Raw genomic sequence first — 21025 nt, forward strand, 5'->3', positions numbered from 1 at the left:
TTGGCTAAAAATTTCTTCAAGGCCACCAATCTGCCATTCAGTGATTGCACCTCCTTAAGGGAAGAAGGTTAAGGCATGCGGCTAAAGTGAATAAGAGGAGTAGAGACCCCTTGTTTAAGATAATTGGTCTACTTTTGACTTGCCTCTAGCCTTCTAAACAATGCTCTTAGAAGTTAGATCTAATACGGTATGTTAAAAGTATTAATTCACAAAATTAATGACCTCATTGCAAGATTAGTAACGCCAAAACGATATAAAACATGAAAAACTTAGCAATTGTTATAGTTTCTTTTTAAACATGCGTTTATCCATGACTACAAAATGTTTTATGCTTATCAAAACAAAACAAAACAAAACAAAACAACCTTAAAGACACTAATGATTAACAACTTCGATTGATTAATCTTCGATTGACGATCTCAGATCTCATATACGAGCTTGATGAATGCATCCAAATCCCTTGCTGATGTTCGTTGTTCGACCGCCTTGGTAGCTATTTGATTTAGCTCCTTGATTCTAACTCTTTCGGGTCTATCAGCACCCAATGACTCGTCCAACAATCGAGCCAACTCAACTGAGTCAGGAACACTCTCGGGTCTGCCCTCATAAAACCGTTTTGCGATACCCAACTGGTCAACAAGTAGTGTAGCATTGAAGAACTGGTCCGCAAACATTGGCCATGTCAACAACACGACACTAGACATAATAGCTTCGAGAGTTGAGTTCCACCCGCAATGAGTCACAAACGAGCCCACAGCCCGATGCCCCAGTATTGCCAGTTGGGACCCAACCTTTTACTATAAACCCACGGTTACCACTTACCAACCCGGTCTTCAAACCCACGAAGAACCGAACCACTTCCCTTCACACACAAAATAAAGTAAACCTTACTGAGCTCAAGTGCACCTGTTAATGCACTCATTTGCTTCTCACTTAACTCCACTTGACTACCGAAACATATATAAACAACAGACTCGTCCGGCTTTTGGTCCAACCATGCGAACAGGAGGTCGGGTGATACTACACTCGACCCACCACGTTCGGTTACAGCTATTGGGCCATTGGTTTCTGGAAGTAATGGGCCGATAGCCCAAACTTGATCGTGGCCCATAAGGTTCTTCATGTGATCAATGTAAACCTCTTCCAACTTATCAAATGTGTTGTAGATGATTCCCCAGCTTGTCATATTATTCAACATTCCCTTCCTGAAACATTCGAAATCTTCATCTCTGGTTTTATAATCACGCATTACTTTCGGCACTTGCCACCAACGAAACTCCAGCGAGTTGGGGATATCTTGGAATGCAAGCAAGAAGTTTTCATCACCGGAGCTATTATTAGCCTTAGCTTGTTCTATGTCTCGCCACAATGTATGAATGATTGAGGAACTAAAAGCACCTTGAAAGGTAAAATTAAAAATAGAAACACTTTATAAAAAGATCAGAATAAAAATGATAGAAGTAATCAACTGGTGATAATATTAAAAGCGTCATAAATTTCATAAGTCATAATATCCAAACTAAAATATTTAATAAATATTAACAAGTTAATAATAATGATAATAATAAGCAGGGGAGAGTTAACAAATTAAATTATCCTGCAAATTACAAACACAAGAACGGAAAATACGTGGTGACATTTTCATAATTATATGAATAATCGTAATTATGCTGCTAAAATTTTTACAACTAGCGTAATAAAATTATACAACAACATCACAATTAGCGTAATATTATCACGCTACAGTTTTATAAGTAGCATTTTATTATTATGCTACACTTTTACATGTAGCATAAATATAAATTACACTACTTATAAAACAGAAGTGTTATAAAATTACGCTAGTTGTAATGTCGTAACGTAATTTCATTTCGCTACTTGAATAATTGTTAGTGGCGTAATTAAGAAAGCCTCCACGTCATTTTCGATATTCAATTTGTACGCTTCGCATAATATGTTACTAACACACCTTGATACGATCTATTATATAAAACTAGTTTATCTATTATCTAGTTTTTTTATTATACTTTAATTAGGTTTAATTATTGTTTATCTTTTTCTATATTTATGTCTTGGTTTCTTATATATTGTGATATTCATTTATGACAAAGAATAAGAAAAATAATCAAAAAATTTGTCCCAAATTGGGTTCTCTTATTCTCTTTTGTTCTTGGAGCCTAACCCACTCTACGAGTCTATCTGTAGATTGACTATCTCGAACCGCTCTGTATCACTTTGGTGCTTTCATTCATCGTTAGCATGCCTCCTTCGTCGCGTGAACACCTGATCATGGCCATGGTCGACAAAATCGATTAGCTACTGATTCAACAAAAGTCAATCACCGCCTTAGCCAAGTTCAACTTTGACTCCCTCACTACCACCATGAATCAAATCACTGCTCACCTTACTGCCACATTCACCAAAAGTTCTGGTAGCTCTTCGATGACAACCGACCCAAAACTAGCACTTACACCCCTAATCTTGGCACCGCTGCCAGCGCCTGTAACTGCTTCCACTGCCGCACCAACCGTGAAGCTTGATTGGTATCTTATGGTCACATAACCTAACTATTCACCGCAATCAGACCCTTAAACAGTTGTTGCTCCAAACTGACCAATTATAGAAGCCTTAACCGCTCCATTCACGTCACCACCTAATTTAAAAATCTCTTGAAAACCCACACACCGAGCCCTTATGGCCATCTTTAAATGAGGTCCAAAACAGATAGCAAAACACGCACACAAACCGGTGCCAAAAACAACACCAGATTTAGTTTCGTCATGGTTGAATCAAGTCGTGAAATCCCGTTGAGTGGGTTAGGCTCCAAGAATCAAAAAGGAGAAGAGAAACCTATTTGGGACAAATTTTCTAATTGTTTTTTATTTTAATTTTCTTAAACGAATATTACAATATATAGGAAACCAAGACATAAAAAATGAAAAAGATAAACAATAATGAAACCAAATTAGAGTATAATAAAATACTTGTTAATATATCGTATCACACCTGAAGGAGAAAACACCACACGACGAATGCCCAGGTGAGACGCAAGTTCGCTCGTCCAACCGAGAAGGAAGTCAGAAACTATGGCCGTCGGGGGCGAATGATGGGATCGAAACCATTGAACGATGGGATCAAACAGTTTTTGTGTGGAATTCACTTTGGTTATAAGGGGGTGAAGTGAAGGGATGATATGCCCTGAGCCGGGGAAAGAGTAAAGAAGTAAATGTGTGTTGCATGTGTTACGAGACATGTTGAACATTTGACGGATGGAATGCTACTGGAAATTCTGATATTATTATATATAGTGGGGTAAGACCATCACCGATAGAGGTGAGTTTTAATACTGTTTTGGGTGTTGCATTATATACCATAGCCTATAACACCCTAGCCTACAGCACTCTATTTTATGATTATTTAAATTAATATTATACATAATATTAAAATATTATAATTAAATACAGTCATTCTATAATTATTATTGATCATATAGTTATCATATATTATCATTAAATGTAACTAATTTTTCTTAACATATTTTCCTATTTTAACTTTTACCCTTTTGTATTAAGCTTTTACCAATAAAATAATAATAACAATTTTAGATAAAGACATAAAGTAAATATTTTATTTAAATTTAATTCAAAACAAAAAAGAATAGGTAAGAATTAACAACTAGAAAAAGTATTTTGTATAATTTCAATTCATATGTATTAATATTAATATTAATATTTATTAAAAGTTAATTTATAAAGATATTATATTTATTTATAATGCTTTAAATGACTATAATAGGTAGGATGATAGAAGAATTGGGTTTACTTAAACCCAATTACATTTATCTTCTATAATTTAATGAAACCCCATTCCTTTTAAATATCGACGAAACTTGGAATGTTCCAAGTCTACCCATCTTATAAGAGGTTTCGTCCTCGAAACCTACTTAGTCCTTGTAAAGGGAATACTTCTGGTATTCACATCCTTTCTTTAGATTCCTAACTTACCGGTTTATCCTTTGTCTTACAATCATCGAGTGATGTTAATTGGTTTTAGCCGTCCACAATAGCTTGTCCATGAAGTCCTCGATGATACGCTTCCTTATCTAGAGTTAACAAAACCCATCATTTCCTTAAGCATGCTTTTCTTTCTTGTTCTTCAAATAAAAACATTGCACTTACTATCATAACACTTAGCATTGAATTACCCTTATGTCCAGTTACAACTTTTAGCAAATATACTGATTTGCAATACGTTTGAAACATATTAATTCCAAAAAGGAAACATTTCCAGTTTCTCCTTAAGGATTACTTCTTGAAATCCATTTGTCTATTCCTTAAGATAGAACATTTCTTGCAATTCTTATGCACATCCATTGCATAACTTGTCGGAGAACTCCTTAAGTCACAATTTAAACCTTCTTTCATTCTCAGCTCTGCATCAACACGTAGGGTTCATGAGTTATAGATGTCTAAGGTAGCTTGATCATGAAGTTAATGAGGATACGTCTTCCTTTTCTTGACTAATCAAGTCTCACATTGTCCTATGAATCCGTTGTTGTCTGCTGCTGCATATCAGGTTGCCCGATATATCATAACTATTTATATTAACCGACTTCCTTTCCGAGCATGTCTTGACCTTCATATGGACATGACAAAATGACAAAACTAGTCCTTTATATTTGCGCGTTTTTCAATGGTAGTTCTTTAGCAAACTTAATGACAAAGGAACATACTTGATGTTTCAAATCCCGATCATTTTACGTCCTTTAGCACTAACCCTATTAAATTTTTCGTTAAATATGATTATGTGCATAAAGGATGAGGGTAGATTTGTAATTATGCATATTTATTTAATAGTTAAAAAATAAATGAAATAAATATATTTAAAAACAAATAGAACTCTCTCTCTCTCTCTCACGCTCTTTGCCATAATCCATCGTCAACTATCCATCACCACCACAATCGGTTTTCCGACGAAGGGTCCTAAATTTGAAACCCCCAGCCACCACGTAACCCCGTCATTGTCTTCAAAACCTAGCCTGCAACTTCCGATTTCGGCTAATGAAACGAACTGTTAGGCCAGAAGTCCTCCCTCTCTCTTACCCGACCAATAACCATCGTTTTACAATTCAAGGGTAATGAACTGGTTTTCCAGGCCGCCGTCTGATTAGGTCTGAAAAATGAGTCGGAAGCTCCTGCCCTAAAACCAGATCAACCGTTTTTCGGTGGTATGGTCAAAACCCACAAGCAAAGATTCAACTCAGATATGGCTTTACCTCGATTTGATTGAAGTCGAACTCAGATGCCTCCATGACCAAATCTGAAACAAGATCTCAAACAAGGTTTAGTTCTGCTTGTCAAACTCAGATATTGGTCAAACTCTTTGCCCGGATCTCAACCAGCGTGGTGGTGATTTAGACCTGATTCAAAATCTAAATCTGAAATAAGGTTTGGTGTTGCTATTAGAAGGGGGTGGTGGCGGAGATGGTGGTGGTTGCTGGGAGTGGTGGTGATTAGTGGGTGAACTGCAATAAAGAAAGAGACAGTAAAGAAAGAAATTATGAGAGAGAGATAGAGAGAGAGAGTATTTATTTGTAAATATGTTAATTGTTTTATTCAATTATTAAATAAATATGTGAAATTACAAATTTAGCCTCATCCTTAATGCATATTACCAAATATAACGAGAAAAGTTAACGGGGTTAGTGCAAAAGGACGTAACGTGATAGGGATTTCAAACATAAAGTATGTTTTTTGTCATTAAGTTTGCTAAAGGACTACCATTGAAAAAACGCGCAAACGTAAAGGACTAGTTTTTCCATTTTGTCTATGGACATTTATAATACCATTCTATCTTTACCGTCCCAGAGGACTTCCCGTCCATGATAACATGATTATCAGTTACACACTAATCATTCATATTAAGACTTAATTCCAATAACATAAGTCTAAGCCATCTATACGCCTTCCTTGCATGTCTTTCCAGCTTTTATCCTTGGTTTCTTGCATCCTCTTGTTGCGAAACTGTATGTTTCACCTTTGTAACACTTGCGGCTGTTTTTTCTGTGTAGGTGAAGTATCTTGTCCTTCCACAACTGTCACATACCATGAACTCATATTTATTTGTCTTCTACTTAAGGTTTCACTTTCATTGGTATCTGCCTTAATTGTAATCGACATCTTTCCATTCGAAGCCTCTATGTAAACCGAGTATCTAGACTTATGAGCTTTATCTAGGATTTGGACTCAAAGATCTCCATGACGTGGAATCCTCAGGCGACCAAATCTAATTTTCTCATCATAAGTATTATCTTACAAATCTCGATGTAACCAAAAAATTTTATTTCTTTTTGCATCTTGCCCTCATCCTTTATAACTTTTAAATGTGCCTCGCGGATCTCATTCCTGAAATCCAAAGTGCTAACTAATTTATACGACTTAATTGTCGCGATAACTTCTTCACATTCACGATCGTCGGCGACCACATTAGCCTCACCAGGGTAATACTTGATTTCACACTTATAATCCTTTATCAGCTCTAACCATCTCCTCTGCCTCATGTTCCATCCCTTCTACTTGAAGAAATACTTCACACTTTTACGATATGTATGGATGGTATACTTCGGAAACTTAGAATACATCTTCTCTTTATTTAGCGTTCCCAACACTTCTCTCAAGTGTTTGGCATGGTCGAACTTATTCCTTGAGTAAATCAAAACTATCGCCAATAAGGAAATGATAGATTTGTCCAGCATCAGATGACATACCATATTCATCATAACCATAAATGCTTCTGGAGAATTCGTTAATCCAACCGAAATCACGAGTAACTCGTAGTATTCATATCGCATCTGAAATGTTTTCTAAGGAATGTCTGCCTCTTTCACTTTCAACTGATGATAGCCTGCTCTGAGTTCTATTCGCGAGAACCAACTAGCACATTCTAACTAATCAAACAGATCGCCAATCCGTAAGTTCGTCCAACTCGCGGTAATCTATACACATTCTCATACTCCCGTCTTTCTTCCTCATAAACATCACCAGTACACCCCACAGGGAATACTCGGCATTAAAACACCTTTGTTGAGGAGTTCTTGCAGTTAGGACATTATCTCTTTCATCTCGGTCGGTGCCAGAAGTTAAGGTGCTTTCGTGACGGGTTGTGTTCTTGGTATTACATCTATCTAGAATTCTACTCCTCGTTCCAGTGGTAACCCTAGAAGGTCCTATGGGAACAATTCTGGATAGTCACACACTATAGGAACATGTTTCACTTCTTTCGTATCGGTCGTAGCTTTAACAAGATACGCCAGGTAAGCACTGCACCCTTTCCTAAACAAACCTTCGGTTTTATCATCGAAATGATGTTAAGCCCTTAAATTTCCTTAATACCATAAACCTTCACTGTACCGCAATCCAAAGACTTCAACCTTATCAATTTACTCTTACATGTTATATGAGCCTCAAACTCAAACTCCAAATCCATTCCCAAATGAAATTGAAGTCTCTTAAGGTCAAACAATAGAGTAGCAAGGTACTCACTTACCTCTAATTCCATTTTACAATTCTTAATCATTATCATACTTTAACAAAAGTATCGGTAGTGATCTCTTCCATAAAGTCTCAGGTACACTGCTACATTCTTCTGAGCCTCTTCCTTTCATATTCGCAACACTATGTAGCCTCATCCTTTCATGCCTTTTGAATTAGGATACCTTGACAATCACCTGTACTTCTTGATCATCTCTAATTTCTCAACATTCACTTCGTCACTCACAATCCCAGCAAGTTCCCTTATGGAGTTAACTCTTGTAAGCATACTACATGTCTTTGACTCATTCTAGTTGGCTTATCTTCGTTTCTTTCATGTTGCTTCCACTTGGATTTCCTAGTTTGGGATACCTTTGATGCTGCAGCGAACATTGTTGGCATTGTAGCGTGAAACAATTTAGCAACTCCATTAGTATTTGACTACAAGGTCCAAGTGTGATTCTTTTCCATTACTTTCTACAGTCGAAGTCCTACTACTTTCGTATATCATTCTATCACACATTTCTTCAAAAGGTGTCGGGTTGGCACATGTCTTACCACAACATCCAGTACGACCTCGTCATTCTTATCCATTTGTAGCAATCATCTATATTATCTCTAAGGAAACACAAACGTTATCACTCTAGAAATTATTTAGCACATGATTCGTAAGGTAAGTAGTTAATGACAGTGGCCAAGTGTAATGAACTCTTTACATTACTCTTCAGGTACTGCATACTTCCCTTATGATTTCACTTGTGCTAGTTTCTACTACTCACGCAATCATGCAAACATACATATAACCTACATTCTTATCCCTAGTAATTAAGCTTGCATATACACATTCCTCTTTTGCAATTAATCTAACATTCATACATTCTTCTACTTTCATTTCACATGCATATACATATATTCTAGATCTTTACATGAACTTAATCATGCAACTTACCGTTACCGAGATTGCTTGAGTGACACATGGCTTTCTTGAACTGGCCTTTTCTTTATTTTCTGACTTATGTTTCATTCTCTGTTCGAGTCTAAGCATGTAGGATGCTTATTTCTCTCAAACTTATGCTCTAAAACCAACTTGTAAGGCCCGGTCCCGGTGCCCTACTTTGGACGTTGGATTTACTCATAAACACAGTTCTAAATATCAGAGTGAATTAAAACTTTTCGCGGAATATAAAACATCAAACATTCATTACATAATATTAAAATCTTGTCTTTAAACTTTCAAATTTTCTTAACATAAAACATCATAACATTTCTTCACTAGATGCGGTCAGCTCAGTCTCGGGGTGTGCAGAATTCGGGTCAAACCGAAAAATCCGAGAACCGGACCGAAAATTACCCGAAACCGAACCGGGACCATATGACCGGGCTGATATTCGGTTCCTATCTTCTTCAAAATTCGGGTTCGGGTCGGTCCTCGGGTTTGGACCGAGGGTAACCGAAATTTTTACGACAGGACCGAATTTGATAGATCCAACATTCAAAATGCAGCCAAGAGGTATCCTTGCAGAATAATGAATAGTCATAAACTTAGAAATTGAGTAAAGAAACTTTAAACAGTTAAAACTTAACTGTGTGGTGTATTCTTTTCTAGGAGTCATGGTTTAAAGGAAGAAGAAACAATAAACCAAAAGGAGACGAAATAGGTAGAAAGTAGATGTTGACTGTAACTTTAAAAAGAAAATTAATATTAGTTGAAAAGAAAAAAACAGATATAAAAAAACAAAAAGCCTGAATCGATGTGACATATACTGTGTATCATTAATTTTTTTCTTAATTGAAAGTAAAAATATAATTACCCATACTTTAAAATGCAAAGCTACGTAAAAAATAATTACCCATACTTTAAAAAATATATATGTTTATTATTATTATTATTATTATTATTATTATTTAATCATCAACCGATTAAAAGAAATTATAATTCAGATACTTTATAATTTATAAATAAATTACAATTTTAAACTTTGATATGTTAAATCTTTAAATACATTGGGTAAATAACCTATGGATCATTAGAAAGGTAATTTGTTGTCTTGGAAACAAACAAAATAAATACAAGCCATTTATATATATTTATTTTAATATTAGTTTCTATTCTCTCCAAAGTTCCCAACGTCTTCTTCATCTCCTTGTCTTCTGCTCCCTTAAACCTGCAAACAAAATACAAGCTGCGATTGCCTGAAAATCCATTTGAAAACGTGTTACTTTTCGGTCTCGGTCTTAGGCGTTAACCGACGAACCGAACCCGGTTGTGGCTGAAACCCGAAGTGCTTAAATAGGTCCAGTCCTCGGTTACGCATTTCATGCTCATGTTGGTCTCGGGTAAGGTCGGGTTCTTCCCTGTTCGGTCCGGTCTTACAACATTGCACACCCCTAGCTCAGTCCATGCCATGTGTCCCCCTAATGCCAGCTCCTTCATCCTATTTGCCTGTGTGCATACTAAAAGTTAGCTACGCTGAGTGATTTCTAGTTAATCAGGCAACATATATTACATTCACATACATACTTACACGTATCCAAAGACACATATTAATACCTTAACTTGCTTATACTTCATTCATGCATACATACATACATACATACATGCATACATACATGCATACATACATACATACATTCATATATACATACATACATACATACATTCATACTTTCTTTCTTTCATACTTTCATACTTTTCATACTTTCTTGTTTTAGTCTACTAATACATACATAATTAGCTTTACGTTTTAAAGAGAATTTCGCCCTGCATACCTCAAATATTATTATGGTCCAGTACCCTTAATCCTCGGATATTATTAGGGTCCGCTTTCCTTCTTTCCGTACAACCATACAACCATATATTTCTTGCCATACAACCATACATTATTTTCCATGCATACATTAGATATAAATACACACAAACACACACACACATATATATATATATGCGTATATTCATAAATATCTACATATATACTCCTAACCTTTTCTAAATTCGTTCATCATTTCAATATCATTCATATATCTTTCAAAAGTCATTCATATAGCATACACTTACCACTTAAAGTAAGTGTATTAACAAGCACATAAGAGTATGCACACAGCCCCGAAAAACATAACAAAAATAAAGGGGCTAGAAACTCACATGGATCCTGCTTCTTTCGGAATTGATGGTAACACCTCTTTTTAACTGAACACGACTAATTGTGTAACAAGGAACATAAGTTTAACTACTATTCTCGTGCTCTTACGTATCTATTCTAGCCTCGGTATTTCTTTCCAGGCTTTTATCATCTTTAAACATTAACTTTAGTTATCACATAATTACTTATTTTTAGCGTATACATCGTATAAGTACATACTCTTCGTTTACGTACGTATTCGTTGTATATATTTCTTTTATCTGGAAATTCACCTAAGCCCGTGTATGTTTTTGGGCGTATAGGTTATCCCTAGTGTATAAGTCATTTCCAAGTATAAGTCAACACATAAGTTATTAAGCATAAGTTGTCCGTATAACTTATACTTTCATACATATGCGCTTCTACATACATATACGTTATACATACATATACATCATACATACATATACGTTATACATACATATACTTCATACATACATATGTGTCATGCATACATATACGGACATACTTATGCTCCCCCAAACATATGCACCCGTATAACATATACGACGTATATGTTCAAATATGATTATCCTTAACGCTTTTTCAGGTTTTTCTTCGATTTCAGTGACGCCAGCCGCCGCTAACCACCATGGTTTTTCGTACATTTTCTTCCTAATCACATCTTTTCATCTCTTTACGCTTATTTTAATGATAAAACGAGTTATGAGCCATAACAAGTTCGTTTTCGTACTTTAACTTGGTCCAAACGTCACCCGTATGTCCTGATTCATTCCAAACAACTTGTTTACATTCAAGTTTACATTTTTCTCACATAATAAGGTCTGATTTACTCTCCTACCAAGTTTCGTTCAAAACCGACTTCGTTTACCCATCCTTTTCACGAACTGAACACTACCCGATTTACCCGAAATGAAACAACTAATCCGTTTACTCACAAGTTAATTAATTATCAATACTCGTGGCCCATTCTATCATCCTACCAATTTTTATGTAAATTCGTACACGAAAAGAAAACATTTTTAACAAAAACGTACATTTGATGTTTATGTTCAAATCACTCGAATATACAAAAACCATATCAAAAGAACTCGGATTTGAGTGATTCAAGCGGCCACGAAACCGTCTCGCCCCAATCTATAAACCCATCAGCTGCCTTTTCTGGAAAACGCCTCTATAGTTGCTGTAAAAGCTGAAAAGTGGCCGGAAAATTCCATTTTTAGCTGTTACAGTTTTGCTGATAAAAACCAGACTTCCCGACCTCATTTATATGCCATGAACACTGAGTTAACATTTGAGACGGATCAGGCGGTTAGATCTCCGGGAATCGTCGTGTCTTTGTGGGTTATTTTCTCAAAAACGGAAATTTGGTAAAGAATGAGTTTGGAGGCTAGGATGGGTATGAATGAGATGGTGGCTACATTTATATGAAGAAGGTAGGGTTTCATGTTTAACTTTTCATCTAATGACACTTATTCCCCTCCTACTTTAGATAATTACATTTATCATCTATAATTTAATTAAACCCAATTCCTTTTAAATATAGACGAAACTTGGGATGATATAAACCTGTAAATAGAATAACATATATAATCTTCCAAATTATCATTCCATAATCCATATGATATCCATTTGTTCCATACCCATGTAATTTAATATTCAAGTTCATACATTATACCACAATTTTAAATCTAAAAAATATGATACCTTAAGCCACTTCGGACGTTTCATCAACCGTCTCATCAATGATGATTGTGGGTTGTTCCAGGGATAAGTCCTTCATACCTACGAAATAAAAGAAATCAACCAAATTGCTAATGCTTATATTGAAAAAAATACAATTGAAACGTACAATAATAATATATTACAACCTTTTCCAAGCTCTCGATGTTAAGCATGGTAATCTCAATTATAATTTTACTTTTAAAAGAACGCAACCAATCTTGTGCACATACCAACGCTTCCACTATTTTTGGAGTTAAGGAAGTTCGAAAACTATCAAGCACCCGCCCCTCAGTGCAAAACGCGGACTCAGAAGCAATCGTCGAAACTGGAATGGCAAGAATATCTCAAGCCATCTTAGCAAGAATATGATGTCAACATTGTTGAACTTTCCATCATTGTAAGATGTCAAATCGTGGGTCCTTTGATTCTCAATCTTCTGAAAGATATATCTCTAATTCACTTTTATTCAAAGATGCATTCGAACTTCTCATAGCCATTTCAAATCGCTTTGTCATGATTTATTCAATGTCCATTGCATTACTAGAATCTTCGGCGGCCATTGATGTAGATGATGACACATCAAAGTCCTTTCCATTGTTAGGCATAGGCTTTTTATAAATATCAAACAAAGTATGCACACTTGACTTTAGACTTTATAGGATACTTTCGTCTATATACTTTGCTATGACAAGAAAGTCCATATATTGTCATTTCCTTCTCGGGTCAAGAACCACGACAAGGAACAAAAAATGGTTCAACTTAGCAACATCCCCAAAATATTTATGATTTTTTTTTCATGTTAAGTTCCATTTAACGAATTGTTAAATCATTATCGTTACAATAACCATCTATCACGGTGCCAATTCCAAATACCTCATGCACATAAGCATTAGAAGTCACATAGCGTGAACATGAAAATCTCAAAGCAGCCTCATAAAATACCTTAAAAAAGGCAACAAGCTACTCACTTTGGCCCAATCATCCTCGTAAATTAAACCACCTACAAATTTCTTAAGCTCTTTCTCAAACTAGAATCCTTTTACCAATAAAATAGAAAATGCTTTCTTAAATTTAATAGCAGATTATATCATTGAATATGTAGAGTTCCAACGAGTTTCAACATCCAAACACACTAAACTTTTGCTATCTATTATCTCTTCTTCAACACAAGCTTTAAATTTTTGAAGTCTAGCAGGAGAAGACCTCACATATCTCACTAGGACACGAATTTTCTTGATTGAATTTGTCAAATCATGTAACATCCTACTTTTGATAATAATAGATAAAAGAATTTCGTTTACTTAATGGTGTGTTATTATATAGTTAAATTAATTAAAAATAATATACTGTGGGTTTGGACAATAAAAGATGGAACAAGGGTTGGTGATGGACCTTAGTCCATGGGCTTAAGGGTATTTTAACACCCTTAAACCTCCCTAAAACTCTCATTTTCCTTCATCCAGCCTCCCTACACACTCAAAAACACACAAAAACACTCTTCTACAACTCGGATTCAGATCTGGGCTAAAGAGAGGAAGATTTTGTGATACAAGCATCATCAAACAACAAGAAACCCGTCTAGATCACGTATTAACCAAAATCCGAACCAAACCAGATCCAAGAAAGGTACCTTCTTGTTGTAAAGGTTAGGTTTTTGAGGTCGGTTTGCGATAGGATTTGATATTAGGGAAAATCACGTTGTATGATGTAAGAAAAACATAAACTTGATCCTAAACAAGTTGTTTTGAATGAAACGGGACAACCGGGTATTGTTCGGTCCATGTTAAAGCAAGAAAATGAGGTTGCTACGGCCCATAACTCGTTTTATTAGTAAAACAGAGATAACGAAATGTAAGAAAGTGATTAGAATGGAAAAGTATGAAAACCCAGATTTAAATCCAGTTCTTGAGATACTCAATTCGTTTGGAGGAAAAACAAATCGAATCAAATTGAAAAGAATCGAATCGAAATGAAACGAATCAAATCGAGTGAGAACTCGATTCAGTTAGAATGAAAACTTGATTCAACCAGAATGAAAACTCGATTCGGTGAGAATGAAATTCGATTCATTTAAAGATGCATTTTTCTGATGAATTTTTAATGAAGCGTTATTAACGAAAATAAAATTTTTTCAAGCTGACCTGACAGCTTAACCCTAGCCAGGGCTCTGCCCCTTGGACCCTAATAGGGGCTGCCCGTCCCTAGAAACCCGCTGCTAAGGGCACTGCCCCCATACCCCCGTTAGCTAGGGTTTTCACTTACTTATAATATGATCTAGTTAGGAGTAGTTAATTGATACTCAGATTTTTTACACTAGTCATGCACAGTTAAGGAGGGGTATTACACTTAACTCCGAGAGAAACAAGACTCATGTGAGTTTCTAGCCTCATTCCTATATTATGTTTTTAGGGCTGTGTGCATACTCGATGTGATTAGTTAATACACTTACCTTGAGTGGTAAGTGTATGCTATATGGATATTTTATGGGTGATATATGAATGATATAGAATGAGTTAAAAGCATGAAGGTAATTATATGAAAGATAATATGAAGAAATGTATGTATGGTTATACGGGATGAAGGGACCAGACCCTTATAATATTTTTGAGGATATGGACCAGATAATATTTGTAAGGATCAGGACCACACCCTTATTATATCTTTGAGGTTATACGGAGAAATACTTTTTAATATGTATAGATAGTTGTGCATGCTCTATGTATGTTAACAAAGAAAGTATGAAAGTTTGAAAGAAAGAATGAATGTATGTATGAAAGAAAGATTAAAAGGTTAAGTATGTAATATGTGCATTCGGACACGTATGTTTGAGGATGTAATCAGCCCCGGCTCTTAGGGTGTGCCATGTAGGCGGGCGGACGGGGCACGTGTTTTTCGAGGGCACAAAACTTTTTGAAAATTTCCGATGTTATATATATAAAATACCTAAACGCTCGTAATCCCACTATTTTTATAATACTCACTCATTTTAGACCATTTTTTTTAATTACCAAAAAACTTATAGGCCCATTAAAAATTTAAAAAGGTCCATTGCTTTTAATTAGCTAATAAAAGTTAAATAACTAAAAACAAGAAACGAACATGGGGGATAACAACAAAGTTCACTACGAACGCTAGCAATCACGGAAGCAATGCAAAAATGAGTTTTTCGAAATTACAGTTATTCAAATCTTATTTACAATCCACAATTCTTAAGAAAGACTTAGCGGGTTGGCAATGATAACTTTAGAGACGGAATATTAGTTGTCATAAATTGCGAAGAGTTGATTCACCAATTTACTATCAAGAATGTTAGGAAGCTTTACAAATCCTTGGTTAGCTAATAGCTTGTTCAGTATGTCATGAACTCATTCTAATACAATGACTTTTGCTAATTGTTACGTTTATTGTTATAGCTTTAATTGGCGTATAAAAAATGTGTTTACATTATTTAATACATTAAGGCTTAAGGGGAGTATTTTTTCCATTTTGGCCGAGGCACGTGAATTCTCAGAGCCGAGCCTGAATGTAATATATGTTGTCTGATTAACTAGAACTCACTCAGCGTATCTGAGTTTTAGTATGCACGTAGGTAAATAGGCAAATGCAGCTAGCTTGAGAAGGATACATGACATTGGACTGAAGAGGCTGGCATCTTCGGAAGAATGTTATGATGTTTAATATTATTTTTTAAGAGAAGTATCGAAATTTTGTGATGAGATTTGGAATGATTATGTAATCTAGGTTGAAGTTTAATGTTTCCGTGAAAGTTTAATTCATTCTAATATTTAGAACTATGTTTATCGGTAAATCCAACTCTAAAGTAGGGCACCAGGACATGGGCCCTACAAATCACCTTGTCCATCTTTAACAACTAAGTTAAAAAATGAGTCGCACACCTCACATGAAAAGAAGCTCCATTTAGTACACCAAATTCCCAATGGTTAAAAAATTTTTTCAAGTGTTGAATAGCTACATCGTTCGAGCTAGCATTATCTACAGTCGTAGTCAAAACATTTTTAAGCCCCATTCAACTAAACACTTTTCAACCGCTCTCCCTATTAAAACTCATGAATGACCAACAATTGGACAAAAAATTATAATTCTCTTATGCAAACGCCAATCATCATCCATAAGGTATGCAATTAAACACATATACGATAAATTTTGGCCCGAATTCCAAGTATCTGTTGTTAAAGATATTGTTGAGGACATACTTTTAAAGATGTCAACTAATTTTCTCCTTTTATTAATAAAAAAACTATAGAAATATCTAGTAGCGGTAGAACGTGAAGGAACAAAAAAATAAGGATTTATACCCTTGCAGAATTCACGAAAACCTTCCCGCTCCACAAAAGAAAAAGGCAACCCATCAAGAATCAACATTTTTGTTAAAGCTCTTCTAATTATTTCTTGGTTAAACTCCCATAACTTAGGAACCATCATGGTTTCAACGGAACCATCTTCACTAACATGTGATTTCAACTCTACATCAATTAGTTTGTATATTTTATCAATATTTGGAGGATATGTTTTGCAAGTCTTATTATGATTTTTCAAAGGAGTAGCCCCACCTTTTGATGAACAACCTTTTTTTCTACCATAATACTTATACTCAGCATTATCTGCTGTAACATTCGTTAATTTTCAAACACGAAAACCCGACCCATTTTAATTTTTTGATGTGATTTGGTTAATTATACATATACTCTTATGTTACATATTTCATAAGTAATAGTTTTTCTTTCCTAAAGTTATTTAATAATATTAATCATTACTAATATATATATATATATATATATTATAACACTCATGATTTTTTTTCTTTATTCAAATATCACATAAATAACATTATTGATGCATAACCAAAGTACATACTTTTAATCTAGTTATGTCACTTTATTTTTGTCACATTTATTTTTTATCTAAGGTTATTTATTTTTTTTAAAAAATGAAAAACTATCTTCCTACACCATTCAAATTTTGGTCAAACCTCCTCCCCCAAATCACTCTCCTAATCAATTTTATCATTAAAACATTCTAAAGAATAACCTTCTTATTTTAGTATAAATAAGAACACACTCCCACCCCTTTCATTCTTGCACCACTCTTTGACAAGTTCAAGAGATTATTTTTTTCCATTTCAAAGGTAGGGTTTTAATTATTCAAGTTTTCTTCATCTTATTTCTATTTATTTTAATTCTTATTCATACTAGTTAATCAAACGGTCATATGACCATAACACAATCATGTCTAGGAATCCACATAATCCATACATCATGGTGTATAGGGTCGATGAGACAAAGAACACAAGGAGATGATCGATTACATGAAGGTCACACTTGAAACGTTCTTACATCTTTATTTTTATGTTTTGAATCCTTATTTTTATTTAAAGGACCCAAGGATTTTTGATGATATATGCTAATAAATGTTATATAACCATATCCAAAAATTCCATAATTTTATTTCATCAAAATTCTTTTCTAAATCGTTAAAATATTTCTTTTAGCAATATTTCAGTTTTGACATTAGATATAGCCGTCAACGAAAGAGGCATATCTTGTTCATAAGAAAATGAAAAAGTGCAATACCAAACTCTATGATATACTTCATTGAAATATGGTTCTAAAAACTAATTTTACGCATTTTAAGTCATTCATATGAATTCGCAATAAATATTTTATAAGCAGTGCGCAGATTCGTACCATCTGATTTACACGGCTGTTTTGGCCTATTTAGGTTACGAATTTCTGAAACTTTTCTAATTGAAAGTTGTTCTAAACATTCTAATTTAGTAGACTGGAAAGTCTTGATTTATAATAAAATGGGTTGATATTTTAAATACCTTAAACAAAGAAGAACATTTTCCTGTTCAAAAATGATTTTGTATTTCATCTTCCTTTTTTTCTTTTCCTTGTTTCTTTTAATCTTAGTTTTTTTATACATTTGATTTAGTATTCTTTAAACTTTACAATACCATTAGTTATTCCTTAATTATTATATTTTGTTTATTTATATTTCGTGAAGTTCGATCGTTCATTTTCTTTAACGCACTTTCGGTTGTCATTTCAAGTTTGGCTTTAATCTCAAAGGTGAGTTTCTCACACCCCCTTTTTAATGCTTTCACACATTTTGGGGTAGCATATATATCATATCAACATTACAATTTCGTTTATTCATTATTTTCAAACTACAATTTGTTACATGGACTTGTGTGTTTATTTGCTTACTTGCTCAAAGATTACGTGCTCATGGTTTCCTCATTAAGTATGATCATACGCCCCCCTTTGCGCTCAAGACATTTGTAGTTATGAGTGGAAAAGGCCTCATTATCCGAGTACGTTGGTGCACAATCCCATCTGGAAAGGACCTTACTTGCGCTTATCTTAGTACGTTGGTACACAATCCCAACTGGAAATGACTTTACTTGCTCATTTACACTTGTGAATGGAATAGTATGATTTTTATGTACTTATATTAAATTTGTGTGAACTCACCAACTATTCATCTAGTTGACATTATTTTATACATAGGCTACAGGTACATTTATTCGAAGTTGACACAAGAAGAAGACATTAGAACTTAGGGTATTTCAATAAATAGACAAGTTGTTAAATTGTGCTTGTGTTTTCCGTGTATTTCTTGTTACACAACTGTGTACTTGATGTTTAAATTAATTAATGATAATATTGTTACTTAATCGTGTCACATGTATTTTGAGCAATCTGTACGTCACACTCAGGCGTTTTCACTTTAACAGGGGTGTTACATCTGCCAAAAGCCTATTAAAATGATCCCACCGTACAGTTTTTGTCTTTTTTCATATGAGTGGATTGAGAGTCACTTACCATGGAGGGTACACTTGGGGGTTTTCGAGTTTTATTTTATAGCTTTTTTTAGTAGTGTTAGACATTACCTTGTTTTCAGAAAATTGCTCACGCTAAGAGTCATTTGCTTGAATATTGTCCTCCATTTCACAACTTAATCTGTCAAGAAACAATTCTAATGTCAAATAGCAATCTATAAAATAAATTATAACTAACATTCTAATGTAAACAATACCATAACTAATAAAGTAACAATTAATAATATATCAAAGTAACAGTATGCAATACTTTTATAATAGTAAGGGTATAACTTAAAGGTATTGAAAAGGATAACCTAAATTAAACCACACCACAGTAAACAAATTTGTGGTGTAAAAAATGGATAACAAAACAAACACCACCTATTTTTTGTTTAGTACTAAATCTGAAAAATGTAAGTAACAAATCTTTGAAACAAGTAATCCATAATTTAACAATCTAACAATAATTAAGTAATTAATAATTTAATAAATCAATAATTGACAATCTTTGAAATAAATATGAAAATCTACTAACCTTATCGAGAGACAACCGGCAAGTTATGGTGGAGGAAGAGAGTGGAGTGGAGGCCGGATCTATGGACGCCAGTGGTCGACGCTGACGGTGGAGGAAGAGAGCGGAGGCTAGATTTGTGGAGGAAGAGAATAGAGGTTGTGGAGGAAGAAATGAGAGAGGCGTGTTTTTGAAATAGATTAGGGTTTCCATATCACTGATGCTATCTGTTATATATTATATATATAAAAAATTTCGGATCCGAAAAATCCCAAAATCGATATCTGAATCCGAATCCAAAAATTTGGATATCCGGGTTTTGGATATTTGAAATCTTGGATATCCAAATTTTCGGATATTTTGGATTCGAATTTTCGGATATTTCGGATTCAAATTTTTCTAAACACCCCTAGACTATGGTGTTAAGGGAAAACAGAGTGGGTGAGAAAAGAAAAAGGAAAATTCATAGAATGTCCCATTAATGGAGAGAGATTCAATGTTTGTCTCTATAAATAAAAGTTTTCAGAAATATCCCCTACAAACAAGTCTTTGACGACGTGTTAGACCTCAACTCATCTTACACGATTTGTTTGGCCACCAAATGTGTCTTGCACGACCTATTAGCCTCCAACGTGTGTCTTTCATGACCTGTTAATGTTTAACGCGTATTTCACGACCTATTAGCTTCTAACGCGTCTTTCACAAACATGTTTGGCCTACTAATTCTTTTTTTAATTTTACGTTATGATAATTAAATTTATCCATATTTAGTCTTTCTTTTATAACTTGTAATGTATAAATTTATATATATAATTTCGAATATGTCATTGAGACGTGTTTATTTTTTCTATATGTTGTCATAAATTTTGCTCAAAACCCTAAGTGTCAAATAGATATTTAATCTTTAATAAAATTTTACGAGACTCATTTTAAGTAAAGTTTATGCCAATACATAGATATAACTAAGAACGTCTCAACGGTACATTTGGAACTTAATACAATTTACGTATTACAAGTTATTAAAAAACCAAATATGAGTAAAATCAATTTTAACAATGTAATATTAAAAAAACAATTAATGGCAAACATGTGATGAAAGACGCGTTAGAGGCTAACAAGTCGTGAAAGATGCGCGTTGGAGGCTAACAGGTCGTGAAAGACGCGTTGAGGCCTAACACGACAACAAAGACGTGTTTGTAGAGGACATTTCTAGAAACGTTTATTTATGGGGACAAAAATAGAATTTCTCTCAATTAATAGGACATTATATAAA

General features: G+C 34.3%; 1 pseudogene; it reads right to left on the reverse strand.

The window, feature by feature from the left end:
- Positions 1-221: 221 nt before the first annotated feature.
- On the reverse strand, positions 222-7557 carry LOC143594064 (flavonol 3-O-glucosyltransferase UGT89B1-like; annotated as a pseudogene).
- Positions 7558-21025: the final 13468 nt, after the last annotated feature.

This window comes from Bidens hawaiensis, unplaced genomic scaffold (genome assembly GCF_021521415.1).
Source record: "Bidens hawaiensis isolate Kalapana, Puna unplaced genomic scaffold, B.hawaiensis_p1.1 tig00043027_1, whole genome shotgun sequence".
NCBI classification, from domain to species: domain Eukaryota; kingdom Viridiplantae; phylum Streptophyta; class Magnoliopsida; order Asterales; family Asteraceae; genus Bidens; species Bidens hawaiensis.